The sequence below is a fragment of the Canis lupus genome, chromosome 11, assembly GCF_048164855.1.
Source record: "Canis lupus baileyi chromosome 11, mCanLup2.hap1, whole genome shotgun sequence".
Classification (NCBI taxonomy): Eukaryota; Metazoa; Chordata; class Mammalia; order Carnivora; family Canidae; genus Canis; species Canis lupus.
Genome location: NC_132848.1, coordinates 61,183,472 through 61,198,468, shown reverse-complemented (window position 1 = coordinate 61,198,468; position 14,997 = coordinate 61,183,472). Strand labels below are relative to the sequence as shown.

Sequence of the window (14,997 nt, the reverse complement as noted above, 5' to 3'; positions counted from 1 at the left end):
GCCAATACCCAAAAGTGGAGCCAGTAATAGAAATGGCTACATGTTGCACCTCTCCACAGAAAGACTGGTAATGAGTGAGGAGAACAGGACCTTCACTTCTCATCTGATATGATTATTTTTATTCTGTGTGTATGACATTTATTATAAATTATTTTAAAGAGATTGTGGCCTGGTCTAAGATATACCATTATCTTATGCACATTTAATCTGTATTTAATTTTATTTCTTCCACTTCAATCTACATTGCTTCTGATCATAAATGGAAATGAGCCAGCAGAAAGGAGATAGTATCTATCCACTTGGCATCCGTGTGAGAGTTCACTGTTCTGGAACCTGAATGCCATGAACTCTCACTAATGACCATAGATATGAACCTAGGAAAATACTTTTATATGAATTAACTGAAATGATACAAATTAAAAATGTGGGGAATGTGAATGTGAATGCAAATACAAGTAGATACAATCAATTTGAGTGAATGCACCAGACCATTCATGTGGCCACAATTCCTCAAGCCCCACTAACTTTAAATATTTTCTGTATCTGGCTAGCTTCATTTATGTCTCTTCTGCAGCTTGCCTTAGCATGGAAGAACTGCAGTAGGAGAAAAGACCCATAGCATGATGGGCAACACTAGAGACGGAGGTTTGGGAATAATATTTGACAAATTAACTTCTTACTGATTGCTTCCCCCAGCAGGCGTTTTGTCTTCCCAAATGAAGGACTTGGGGGATGTAAAAAATTTCAAATCTGGGCTTTTCTTGCTTGTATGATATTATAGACATGAAAAATAGACAACTAACAAGGGGATGGATATTTTTAAATGAGGATAGGAAGTATTTACATCAGTGAAAAAGTGAAAAATGCCTTTGCTTTTTCTTCCTCCTCCCCACACTACACACACACACACACACACACACACAGTCCTAACTCACATACACACACGTATCCAGTTCACACACACATGTACACACACCCATGCACACACACACACACACACACCCCAATGCCTCACCCCAGGACTCGGATGATCAATGCCGAGGCTCGGCCTTGCTCCTGCTGAAGTCACACGTGAGTTCTAACCAACCCCCCTCTAAAGCTGCCTCCTATCACATGCTCTTCAGGACAGGATGAACACATCCACCAAAAACCATGTTTTCTTTGCATCCTAACTGAAACAGCATTAAAGGGGGAAATGGGAATTCAGCGCTGCCAGCTACAGTATCTCTCCTATCAGTTCACCAATAAGGCCTGGTAGGGACCTGCCGAGCCTCTGGATAAATTGTATTTTCCAAGGGTTAATTAAGCTGTCTTGAGCTTCTGCATGAAGAGGAACAAACTGGCACTTGCAGCGCTTTCTGAAACCTGCTGTCGACATTACAGTCCCTGCTGCTTTTAGCTGTATCGATCCGATGCCTGACCTGTGAAATCCTTGATGGCTGCTAACACTAGAAGCTTACTGGAGCTTTCCAAGGGAGCTTCGGGACAGCTTGTGTAGTCAGGTACAATTACCTATCCCTCCAGGAGAGCCAATTAGTTCACAAAGAGCTGGAGCAGAACAAATGTTTTGTATGTGATTTAGAATCCTAAAAAAGAAAGGAGAAAAGAGGAGAAAAAAGGCTTTGTTCTGTCTGATTCTTTTGTTCCTAATTTTATGATTATTGTTCGATTCACAGTGGTCCTCACATTTCCTCACATGTTTCTGAACGAATTATAAGAACACGATAAACCGTATTTACAGTCTTCTCTCTTTAAAACTATGAAAATTGTCTTCTGCCATTTAAGATCCAGTTTCTGGATTAATTGCATGAACTCAAAGGTAGGAAACCCAAGTTTGTTCTACTTTTTGCATTTCAGAAACTTTTCCTCCAAATGGTACAATAAATTTTATCATAATGAATTGCTCCTTTAAAAAAGGAGTGGATGGCAACTAAATCTGAAACTTGGCTTTGCAGATAGAGTGAAACAATCAGAGATTCCTAGGCAGAAATTTGCTCTAGATATCCAGTAATATACCAACATTATTAGCATGATTGACTCTGAAACTAAGCTAACATTATAGATTGTCAACTAATGAAATGTGGTGTACTCTGAATACAAAGGTGGCATAACCGATCTATCATCTGTATGCCCTGAGCCTGAGACTGCCTTCCCAGTCATTGGTATTAGTATTACTGAGATATTTATGCTCCCTTGCCCATTTTCTGTCATGACCAGTGATACTCATTTATGAGCTCACAGCAGGATGTGGTCTGTCCATCATTAAATACATTCATTTCTTCTTTATTTTTGTCTTTGAATATTATCTTAATCACGCAGGGATTGATAATTAGCCTTCATAGCATAATATATCAATAGAATTAACTGCAAATAGAATTTACTGCACTCTAGTCTATCAAAATAAGGAGCATCAAAAAAAAAAAAAGGAGAAATGGCTATCAGTTCTGATTTTCAATAATGGAGAGGAAATTTAAAAATCTGGTTTCAAATCTTCTTTCAATCAAATCAAATCAAACCATATATGTACCTATGACTGTTTGGTAGCTATAAAATGAACTTGGACCAGGAGTTTCCTTACATTAGGAAAAGTTATCAGGTCTCCATCACAGAAGCCAGTTGAGAAGAAAATAATATGGGCATTGATTCCTATTTCGGAAATGTAGTAAACTAAACTTGACAAAAATATTTGATCATATTTTAGAAATAAGTAGTCTAAAGTAAAGTTAGTCTCTGGACATAAACTAGAGTCCAAAGGGCAAAGACAGTAAAACCAAAATTAAAAAAAAAAATCAGTCAGTTGGGTTTTACCTTAGCTCCTCTTAGTAGGATCTGGTATTAGTAATTTGTAGTAAAGTCATAGTTGCACAAAGAGATAAGGGCCTAACACGGATCTGAGGTACATGGACCTGGAAGCTGGCTTATGTGGAGCCATAAGGCAGAAACTTGGGTGCACATCAGTGTCTCTGTGCCTGAGAACTTCCCGATACGATGTTTGTCCCACCAATGCAGCAATGTCAATGAATGTAGATTCATGCTGCCTCAACTTCTCCATCTGTAGGCGTAATTGCATGGAGCGGGAGATAAAAGAGCTCAATCCTTTGTTGGTCTGTTTGTAAAATGCACTGAAAATTTGGCATTGATGGCATTCTGCTGCTTCAAATGCTTTCCTCTCTCCCTTATTAATGTCAAGTGGTGTTGAGACCACTCCATTTGGGTGTTGGAAAGGAGCTGATAACAGTTTTCAGTACTGGAGAGCCTTAGCGTACATAATTTGGTAACTGGAAAAAAAAAAAAAAAAAAAACCCTGCATGATTCAGGGCTAAATTCACTATTTCAATTGCTTAAGAGGCAAGCAGATGGTCCATTCCATTGGTGGTCAACTTTTGGTTTGAGAATACATGTTGTGAAAATGAGATCAACACCATGAGTTTAATTACTCTAGAGTCCTCTATTTTGTTGCATGATCCCTAATCATAGCCTCATGTTTTTCAGATGACGTTCACATGTTACACCTTGTGCCCTGAGAAAGCAATGGTCATGCAAATCCTTCACTTTACCTGGAAAAGCAATCTAAAGTTGGTGTCAGTAGTGTAATCCTGGAATATGACAGTTACTTATTTGTTAATATGCAGAATCTACACATTATTTATTTATTCTTCAAAATATCTTTTTCAAGAGAAAGTGAATTTTCAAAGTACCAGTGAAAATTCTAAAGACAATTTTTCTTTGCATTCTTCAAAAGGAGTTCTCAATGTATACATAGACCTTCTGAACAGAATATGACTTTAGTTTTACCCCAGTTCTAAGGGGCTGTCATCAAAAGTTAACCTGGAACCTACAGGTATGAATTAAAGACCATCAATAGAGCTGATAGTTTTCTGGTCCTTGTCTCACCTCCTTCTATTAAGTCTCCTATTAGGAAGGATAATAACTTCCTAAGGTTTCAACTTGAAAGTTGTCAATCTATTTAACAGAATAAAGTACACAATGATCCAATTTTTCTAAATCATAAGAGGCCTTAGAGCTACATGCTGAAGATACAAAGTACAAACAAGATCGCAAGCGACATTTTAATGTTTGAAATATCCGTGTTCATAATACATAACACAATAGCAAAGATTTTAAAACTCTGTTTTTATAAAGGAGTAGCAAGTTGGTGAAACCTAGAGAATCGGCTTCTGAAAGCTTCATTTCTAAAGCATCAAGAATATTATTCTCATTGGAAAATTGCTGCTGATACCCATCAAGTGCCTGCTTTCTTCTCCAACCAGAGCATAAAGAGTCCATGTTTTTACCCTCTGAGCGTGCCTGTAAGTAGAACTAAATGTGATTCTTCATATAAAGTCCTCAAGAAAGAGGAAGAATGGGTTCCCCAAACTTGATGGATGTAGGTGTTCAAATGAGAAAGTGAATAAAGTGTCAAACTCAAGCACAGAAAAGGATAAAGGAATTAAAGAGTCAGATAGAGGGGAGAGTGCTTATTCAAGTCTAAATGTTTACTGCTTCATGGTCCATTAGGGCATCCTGGAAGGAGGCTTAGTGCAAAATAAATGAATACAATTCTTAACAAATAATGCCATTAATGCTGCAGGATGTTCATTTCTTTTTAAAATCTATTGTTATGTGTTGAATGATATATTTATTATTAACTGTGAAAACATAACACTCTTCATCTTAAGTTTATTTCTACATTAATTCAACTTCATCTCTCTAGAAAAATTTCCCTTGTTTATAACATCTAATAAAATCTTCCCAAAGGTAGGAAACTCACCAAAAGGATATCTGTCCTTGTATCCAAATGACACTTTTACTTTTTCCCTTCTAAATATTCTCTTCTGTCTTTAAGTATTTCATTGCAGATACAGAGGCCAAAATCATGCTTGATCTATAAAAGCTAATAAAAACTGTAGCTTTCCCATCACAACTCAATTGCTCTTTCATTTCTTAATCATTTTGTACAAGTCCTCTATTTACTAGACACTGTGCTAGGTGCTGGGTTGATAATGGCGAACAAAACAGACACATCCCTTGTATCCCAGTGCTCACAGACTAACAGGAGAGAGTATGAAATTCAGAGTATAATAAGTGCTCAGGAAGGAAAAAATACAAAGTCATGTGAAAGCAAATAATGGGGTACCAGTATGAGAGAAACAAGGAAGAATTTTCTAAGGAATGATTTTTGAGCTATGAGCTAGAGGATAAATATTTTTTAATTGGAGGGTTTTTAGAGAGAGAGGGTGGCAATTAGAAGTTTCTGGGCATAATATTACGTAGAAAGGAGAAAATATCTGGTAAACCAGAAGCAGATATTCAACTTAAGCACACTGGGCTAAGGGAAAGAGGTCAGAGATGAGGGCAGGGCAGTAGGCAGAGTGTGGAGCCCGAAGACGATGGGTTACATTAACAGTGTAGTTGGTCTTTGCTCCTACAGGAGTAGGATGCCATTGCAAGCATACAAATAGGAGTGACCTAATGAGATTTGAGTTTTCAAAATATTATTCTGTCAGCTATGGAGAATGAAAGGGAATAAAGTAAGAGGCAGGTAGGTTAACTAGTTAAACCTTTATTGCAGTGATCCTTCTGTCCTGCATCCTCTGTACTAATTATCAACTCATGCCAGTGATTGCCTGGAGATAAACTTTTCTATCTATATACCCAGAACTTCCAGGTTTCAAATTGGCAGCCTGTAGGTTCAATCTAGACCCTGTACCTTTTTTTCTCTGTGTAGCATTAAAAAATTGTATTGATTTTTTTTACCACATTAATTTTACATAAAATTCTGACTTCCAGCTTCTCTTGGTATATTAGAAAATGTGGTCCCATGGGCCTGAGTTTTACATGGTGACACTTTCTACATGGTGGCAATTGGCTGGAGCTGAGAAGAGGTTGCCCTTCCCTCTAAGATGACGCATCTGCACTCAGTTTTCCAAAGTCCTTACCACTGAACTGTCTTATAGCTGACCTGCATCACTCACCTGTCTTGTCCTGTAGGCATTTATATTTTTGGCCTTGTCAGTTCATTTTTGACACAGCTTGAGCAGTGAACTTAGATTTTAAAACAAAAGTTATAGTTTAGAAAATAATGTGATGGTGATAATTATCTGGAATTCTGTGTCTTCTGAATATAGTAAAACTGATTGACTCATAAAATAATAAAAATACAACTACATGTAAAAGCTAATGGACTTGTTAACTGGTGTCCCTCAAATAAGAGTAATACATTGATAATGTTTTTAATACCCTTATATAGATTAAACTAGAATTATCCCCAAATATTCAAAAATTTAAAAATTACAATGAGAATATGCAAATACATGGAGTTGGTATGTCAATCTATGTCAATCTATTTGATTGACAGAATGGAGGTTAAGACACGTCATAAAAAGCATAGTGCCACCTTTAACATTATTCCTCGTTTCTCCTTCTTTGGACATGGGAAGTTACTGAAATTTCTCTAATATTGTGTCCTTTTTTTCTTTTTAATTGTTGTGCCCTCCCAGAAGGAAAATAGTTAATTCTATACATTTTCCTGAGTATTAACATGGTATATTACACACATCCCCTCAGAGATACACACATTGGGCATCTGATTATGTCAGCCAAATCCTCTTTATTATTACTGTTTGTGTGTCCTTGAGTTATCATCTTTGCTTGATTCTAAACATGCCAAATTCTATTTGTTTTACTTCATATGTCTTGATTATTTGCTATATGGTGTATTAAAAATAGTAGCTTCTTATAGAGTCTTTGTGGGCTTTTACCCCTAATCAGTGTGAATCCTCTCTGTTCACTTTAATTTGTTCTGCTGTACATTTCAAAGTGTCTGGTATCAAATATTACCATGCCTGCTCTCTTCCTTTAACTTCTTCTCTTTGTCTTCTTTCTGCATTAGCATACTCCCTTTATTTTTCTGATCGGTTCATTTCCAACTTTTTGGTGTCATTTTACCTGGACCCCCAAGGAAGAAAACTCTGTTGACTTTTTTAGTTATTTAGTAACCAATCTGAGTATTTTGCTCTTCTATTGGGCAAATTCACATTTGTATGATTGTTGATATCTCAGGTGCTATTTTTAACAATAGACCACATCTTTTCTTTGTTGCTGTTTTTTCTCTTTTTCTTTCCAGATTTTTACCAGATTAATGACATTTTTTCGTTTTATTGTTTTGGAGGTCCCACCTTCAATTTCTAGTCTTATCATGGTAGACATTAGTAGTGGTCGCCAATACAGGGAGGATTACACTTCCTTGCCTCTTTGAAAGCGGGCACAAGTGTGTGACTTATTTGGGAGCATTTGTGTGATTTCTCATGCTTTCCCTCCCTCTCTTTTTTTTCCTCCATGCTCTCTTTCTCTGCAGAGTGTATCCCTTATACCTCATCTTAAGGTGGTGGTTCCCAGGGGACACTTACTTTGTCAGCCTGGGTTCTTGAGTGACTATTATCATGTTAAGCCACTGAGATTGGGTCTTGTTTATTACACTTTACCTAACCTCTCCCAACTGACACAACTGATTGCAATAAAAATTTTAACATTTAAACTGAATTTTCCATAAGTTTTGAAAATAAGCAGGATTACTGGTGTTTCCTTTTAGCCATATAGGATCTTTGTTGTAATTCAATGTTTTCTTCTCATATTTTCCATCATCAAACAATTTTGTTGAAATCAGACTGAATTTTTTTCCAGAGATTTTTGTCACTATTATACCTCATCTGTTCTATGCATCCTTATCTAATATGTTTTATGCACCGCATATTATCAACAGTTAGTTTACTACAAGTTTTCAGTGTCTTTGTTCATTATATATTTGATATCTCAGATTTCTACTTTCTAGAATTTAGATTTCACTTAGCTGGAGGACATTATTGGGAATTACAGAAGGTGTCTGAGACTTATTATTCCCTAAAATGCTTTCTTTGCCCTTATATTTGAATGATAGTTTTTTTCAATAAAGAAATTTGGGTTTGACAATTTTCCCTTCAGGATCTTTGGGCAATGCTGTATTATTTTTCATATGTAAGTGAGAAGACACATAAAAGCCTTTTTTTATTCCTTGTGGAAAAGCTTCCCTTTTTTTTCACTCTGAAATTTATGATATTTTCTCTTTACCACTGGTGTTGACAGATTTTTAAGTGGGTCCATCTTTATTCTTCTAAAACATTCAAAGGTTCTTCTTTTCTAACTGACAAATTATTTTCTTAAGTTCAGGGAAATGTGGTTCTACCATTTCCTTGACTATTTTTTTTTACTTTACCTTTTCATATTTCTGATTCTGAAAATCGTTTTTGGTAAGAATTTTCTGTTACTTGTCTTTCATAAGTTTATTTTAGTCTTTTTGTCCTATATTTTGGGAATATCCAGGTTGATAGTCCAGATTGCTAACTTTTTCCTTAATATAACTAGTGAAAAAGTCAGCACCTTTATTGTTTTGTTTACAAATTATATACATTTTAAAGTCTAAGAATAATTTTGATTGCATCTTTCTCAAAGTAATCTTTTTTTTTAATAGAGGAGATATTCTTTTATGGTTTAGAATCTTGAGTCCTGTGGCAAAATTACCTTTTTATTCTGTGTTTGTCTCTGGTTCTTTAGGACTGTTCAATTTTGCTGTTAATTACATTCCATCTTCATTATAATTTCCAGAAGTTCATCAAATCTGTTGATAGCACTTTTCCAGGTTTTCTAGTATGATTGCTGATTCTCTCTCTCTCTCTTTTTTCTTTTTTTGTTTTGCTATCACTTCAATGGATCTTGGGAATTGATAGAGATAAATTTATGTGTTTGCAGGGATTTTGATTTAATCCAGAAGCTTCACATTTGTAATACCTTCACATTCTGAAATTACTTGGATATACAGGCCTCTTATGCCTCGTTATTACACATGGTGTCAAAGATTGTATTACTAGATACTTAAAACCATTATGAATGGTTTGAATAATAAAAGTGAAGTTTACTCTGTGTGGGGGATAGTGCTGAGGCAACTGCTTTTCATTTCTACTCTGAACATTTTTTATATCATTCTAGGTCATGAGATGTTCTTCACAAATCCTTAGAGACCATATTCTTCAGCTCCTGACCCAATCTTGGTAAATATATTCTAAAGTGCTTTATTGATGTCTATTATTCTTTATACTTTTACTTAGTTGGGAGAAAGGGTAAGGTTCATTTAATGTTTCTAATAATCTATGTAAGTTCCAAACATAGGCAACACATAATTTTTCTATGAGATTCAACCTTTACACATGGTGCCCTTTGAACAGAACATTAATGGCAGTATCTTGCCTTTCCTTTCCCACTAATGATGATAAACTTACCCTTCCTTGTACACTGAGAATCACATGTCAAGTTCCATCAAGCCCATGAGTTTAAGATGCACAGGTGGGCCTGGGGATATGCAGATTGTGACAAGGAAATTGAACCTATAGTCTAGGTATCATCATCATACTGTAACACACTGAACTCAACAGCAGTAGTGAGAAGACAAGAGATTGATCTTGATGCTAAGTGAGAAAAGTCAGATAGGGAAAGACAAATATCGCATGATTATAACTTACATGTGGACTCTAAAAAACTAAACTTGTATAGACAGAGAGTAGAATCATGGTTGGTAGAAACTGGGGACCGGGAGTATTGGGGAAATGTTGGTCAAAGGTTACAAGCTTGTGTTAGAAGATGAATAAATTCTGGAGATCTAATGTAGTCTTGTGATTATAGTTGACAATATTGAATTATATACTTCAAATTTGCTTAAAGACTAGGGAAATGTTCTCACCACAAAAAAGAGATGATAATTATGCAACATAATGGAGATATTCACTAACACTACAGTAGTAATCATTTTGCGATATATAAAGATATCACATCAACACATTATACCTCTTAAATATACAATATTACATTTCAATTATATCTCAATTTTTAAAAATGGCATGAATTCATTAAAGGGATATCATTTAAAATTGAATGCCTATAAACCTTTAAAAAGCACCATTGATTAAAAGGTGGGGGTGTGTCTGAGTGGTGCAGTTGGTTGGGCAACTGACTCCAGTTTCAGTTTAGGTCCTGATGTTAGGGTTGTTGAGCCCTTTCTGCAATGTAGGAAGGTTGAATGTGATCTTCATTTATAGATAAAGAAAGCAAAATATGAGAAGTGATCTGTTGATAGCCACACTAACAGAAGAAGACACTTCCATTGAGAAACCCAGTGTAAGTAGAAGGAGGGGAAAAAAGCAGAGAAAGAAAAGGTCTTCTGACTATAGAGTCTATTCTTTGTGCATCATAAAAAAGAAAGAAATAGAGTGGATTGGTATCACTACCATAATCTGAATTTGTTTAAGCAAAATAATTCTGATCTCAGGAGGTCGAGCCCTACGTGGGGCTCCATGTTCAGTGAGGAGTCTGCCTGGGATTCTCTCCTTCTCCCCCCCACCCCTCCTCTCCTACTCTCTCTTTCTCAAATAAATAAACAAATCTTTAAAAAGCATGATTGCTTTAAAAAATTGAATGCCTTTGAATAGATCATTTAACCTATCCAGACCTTCATTCCTTCATCTTCAAGCTGAAAAGACTGGATGAAGTGTTATTTACTTCTTTGTCTATGCTAAAGACTCTTTTCACTTATAAAACTCATTGTAAATGGAATGTAATCACTAAAGAGGTTACATTAGTTACTTTCTTCAATAGCTTAAGATTTCTAGAAGATTGGGGAAAAATACGTATTGCATAATTATTTCCTCTCTGGTGTTGAAAATCCCACTATCTGGCTAAGGGAATGAAGGTCCATGATCTGAAGCTCTCAAATTAGTAAGGGATAAACAGAAGATGGCAGGAAAATAAACAGTCAAACTGTTGAATTTTGCTGAGGAGGCACTATGTTCTGAACACTGAAACAAGGGTTGAAATGATGGAATAGCATGGAGTGTGGAATGAGGGAAGGTATGAAAGAATATAAAATGAATAGATATTGCCATGGAAAGACCTGAATTGAAATTACCTTATGTAGTATTATTATCTTCCTTATGATAATAAATTTCCATCCAGTCTCTTTGAAGAATTCTTTTGCTTAAACTAATTCAGATTATGGTAGTGACACCAATCCACTCTATTTCTTTCTTTTTTTTTATGATGCACAAAGAATAAACTCTATAGTCAGAAGACCTTTTCTTTCTCTGCTTTTTTCCCCTCTTTCTACTTACACTGGGTTTCTCGATGGAAGTGTCTTCCTCTGTTAGTGTGGCTATCAACAGATCACTCCTCATATCTTGCTTTCTTTATCTATAAATGAAGATCACATTTAACCTTCCTACATTGCAGAAACAGTATGAGAAAAAATAAATAAATGTATGCAAAAGATGACATGCAGGAACTATAATAATTTCCATAGGATATAAGAAAGTGTCTTTTTAGTATATAACTGCTATTCTAATATTTCTTTCATAATGTAATAGCAATTGCTGTATTTCATGGGAAGGATCCAAAACAATTTCCCTCTTTTTATTGCTGTAACTATCCAGTTCATTCCTGGACTAATGAATCAGAAGGAAAATGCCCTATCAATAGTTAGAGTCTATATATAGATACGAGACAATGAGGCAAGAGGAGGCAAATCCATCATAAAGAAATATTATGGCAAACTCTCGAAATGAGCCTGAACAGAGAGAAAGGAGATATTTACAATGAAGACAAAAGTAAACAGAATCAATTTCAACAAATCAGATAAGAGATAAAGTGAATTCTTTCTCCTTTATAAAGCAGGTCAAAGCTGGCAAAGGAGGTGGTGAAATAAATATATAATATTCATAATTTCTGGACCATCTACTTAATAAATTTTTGGAAGATATTCTGCTCACTCTTTCCTTATACCTTTTTGTATGGAGAGTTTCTTAACTCTAAGCTTCTTGAATGTAATTCACATGAAGCTGTCATGGCCACAGATTCTCCTGTCCCTGGGGGTGGGGGTGGGGTGGTGGTGTAATATTCATGCATAGTCCAACTACATGTGATGAAAAACAAGTTCAGAAAATGGAATTGGTGAATGTTACCATTCTAAGCGAAGGTCCAACCTGTCAGAGAACATGTGAAGAGAGCTCATCCACAGACAAATCCACTACAAACTCTAGGTTTCAGGGAGATGGCCCCAGCTCAACACCCAGAAGTCTTGGGTCTGGGTCCCATTTAACCATACGATGTTGACAGTTATTCTATTTTCTTCATTTTCAGTTTCCTTGTCTATAGAATGGATCATTATCTGCTCTGTCTCCGAAGGTATTCTGAGATGCAAATGAAATCATACATATGTGAGAATATTCACACAAATGTTATTTTAATTTGGTTTTATTTGTATACTTTTGCCTCCTAAACAATGGTTCTTCCAGGTAAGGATATGCATGTTCAGGACACGGAGAGAGAAAAAAATGTTTGTGAAATATTGGCGAAATGTTTGTCAAATGTTCGTTAAACCTGAATGCAACAAACAGCTTTGAGAAACCATAGTTTGGGAGCGGTAAGAACAAAATATATCAAAATAGGATTTTTTTCATTGTGGCCATCTCTGTTCTTTTTCCTCATCATCTGTACCGCCATGACTCACAATGTTGTAAATATCACTTCCATTCTCCTTTTTTCCCTTCTGAGGGAGGAGCCAAAGCTCTTCCTTCCCTTCCTGGAGCTACCGGTTTCTCCATCCCTTTAGAGCGCTTTCTCTCTAGTTCAGCACAGCATTTCTGTTTCCATAGTTAACTGTTCCCACACTTTCCCCCAAGTATCATTTAATCCCCTTTTCTCCCTAATAAAGAATAATTTGTTATTGTACAGTTTAAAACAAATATTTGTATTTCCTCTCCATCTACCAGCTCCTTCTTAATGCTCTGGTTTTGCTGCCATTATTAAATTCTACCATGACTCCCCAACAAAGCTGCCAGTGAATTCCTTCTGGACAAATTCACAGCCCCTTTGAAGCTCCATTCTACAGGCTTTTTCTGGTGCATTTTATTTCATCGACCTCCTTTCTGACTTGTTATACTTTTAAAATTTAATTTTGATGACATCATAATCTCTTGCTTCTTCTACCTTGTTTTTCTTCCCGTCCCATTTCATGCCACTTTTTTCAGAAACTACCTGACCTCATTTCCCACTAATGGTTATTTATTTGGGCTTAATTGTTCTCCTATTTCTCTCTGATTCTCACCTTGCCAAGAAAACTGATGTGCACTTCATTATTTCTGGTACCCAGAAAGATGATATCCAAATCTCCCTTCTCTTGAAGAATGTTTCCTATCCTCATCAATGTGACACTTCTTAAAAATTCTGTTAGCATGTAAAACACAACAAGTTGAAATAAAGTATTTACTGGAAAGGCATAATTAGAGGCTTCCCGAAGGTGAGAAACAAGAAAAACTTCTTTGCTTTAACTGCCATATTATCAAGTACTGGGTGTACTTGGCTGCAGGGCTGGATACAACTGAAAGGTTTTCTGGAGGCCACTGTAAAGTTCTGAGCAGGAAAAAGAAGGGGAAGTCTAAATGCACTGGTCTTCCTTTTTTTCCACCAGAATGTCTTATATGCCCAGGGCACCTGGGTGGCTAAGTTGGAAAGCATCCAACTCTTGATTTTAGCTCAGGTCATGATCTCAGGATCATGAGATCGAGCCCCGAATTGGGCTCCACACTCAGCAGGGAGTCTGCTTGAAGATTCTCTCCCTTTGCCCTTCATCTCTGCTCATGCATATTCTTTCTTTCTCTCCCTCTCAAATAAATAAGTAAATTTTTTTTTTAAGAGGTGCTGCCCAGAAAAATGTATGATTCTTTTTATACACAATTCAAGAACGGGTGAGACAAAACCATAGTGATGCTAGCTAGACATGGGAATATTGACTGGGCAGGGTTACAAGTAAGCCTTCTGAGATGCTGGAAATATTCTATATCTTCACTAAGTGATGGTTGCACATGTTTATGTATACAAGTATAAAAAGTCATCAAACTTTATACTAAAGATATTGAACCATACGGTAATGACAACTTTATATAACTTTAAAAATAAAAAAACTTTCTGTGCACAGTATACACTGATGTGGTTGACTAAATAAATAATGTAACCAGTTAATGAGGACAGAAAGAAAATATTGATCAAAACTACTATATATTGAAAAGGAGGTTTTTCTTAGTATCAGATCTGCACTTATGTTATATTTTGGCATCAGAGATTTGACCAAGTGCTAACAGGATCAAGTTTAGATAAACCAAGGTTGGTGAGTCAACAAAAAAAGTTTGAGTATAGGGCTTTGAATATAGAATATATTTACATAAATGATATTGTTTCAAATCTTCGTCTGAGAACTTAAACCTCTAGGTTCATTTGAGTATGTCCTCGGACACTGGGATTATGAGTTTGTGATGAGTCTCTGAAACATATTCTTCAGAAAGGTGTAACAAGAGGCTCACTGATGTTGACTTACAGATCTAGTTTAATAGAACAAGAGAATATGCCAAATGTGGTAAAACCTCTGAAGAGAAAAGAAAGGAAAAAGTAAAGTACACAAAAATATCAGGAGAATGACATAATTTGAGGGCCATGTTATAGAATATTCCAGAAAGGCCTAACTTGACTGTCAATGCTAGTGAAAAGTGGTTTATCACACCATTAATGCAATGTACAAAGAGAAAAGTGTGAATTATAAAGCAGGAACGCATTTGTGTCTTGAGATACATTTGTTGTCTAATTTCATATGATCTGTGCTGAACTAAAAACTACCAAATAATATACTTAGCAATAATATCAAGATTGCCTTCAAAACTCTCTGCGTGGCTTTGTAACCCAGGAGATAAATTAATGAATGAAAGCATTTTCCCCCTAGTGGCCTACCAATTGCCAATATCAGGGTAGAATGTTACCCTTAAGTTTGTACAGTTAAGATGATTTCATGAAATATGTCCTAAGGTATCTATGTTATTGATTATACATATAATTAACACATTACAATCATATTAAGCTATTGGTATACAT

General features: G+C 35.8%; 1 protein-coding gene and 1 long non-coding RNA gene across 3 annotated transcripts in view; one reads left to right on the top strand and one right to left on the bottom strand.

Annotated features, from left to right (window-relative positions):
- The window catches only part of VRK2 (VRK serine/threonine kinase 2), a 215,714-nt gene that overhangs the window by 189,426 nt on the left and 11,291 nt on the right, over window positions 1-14,997 (bottom strand). The gene's annotated exons all lie outside the window — the stretch shown is intronic.
- Window positions 1-14,997, top strand: part of LOC140600279 (uncharacterized) — a 47,702-nt gene that overhangs the window by 29,360 nt on the left and 3,345 nt on the right. Inside the window, exons 1-5 of one of the 2 annotated variants that reach the window (XR_012003516.1) lie at window positions 903-1,502; window positions 1,677-1,819; window positions 4,144-4,310; window positions 9,022-9,083; window positions 12,217-12,261. This is a non-coding gene — a long non-coding RNA (uncharacterized lncRNA). Of the gene's footprint in view, window positions 1-902; window positions 1,503-1,676; window positions 1,820-4,143; window positions 4,311-9,021; window positions 9,084-12,216; window positions 12,262-14,997 lie in introns of those variants that run through there. The other variant, XR_012003517.1, reaches the window with a different exon arrangement.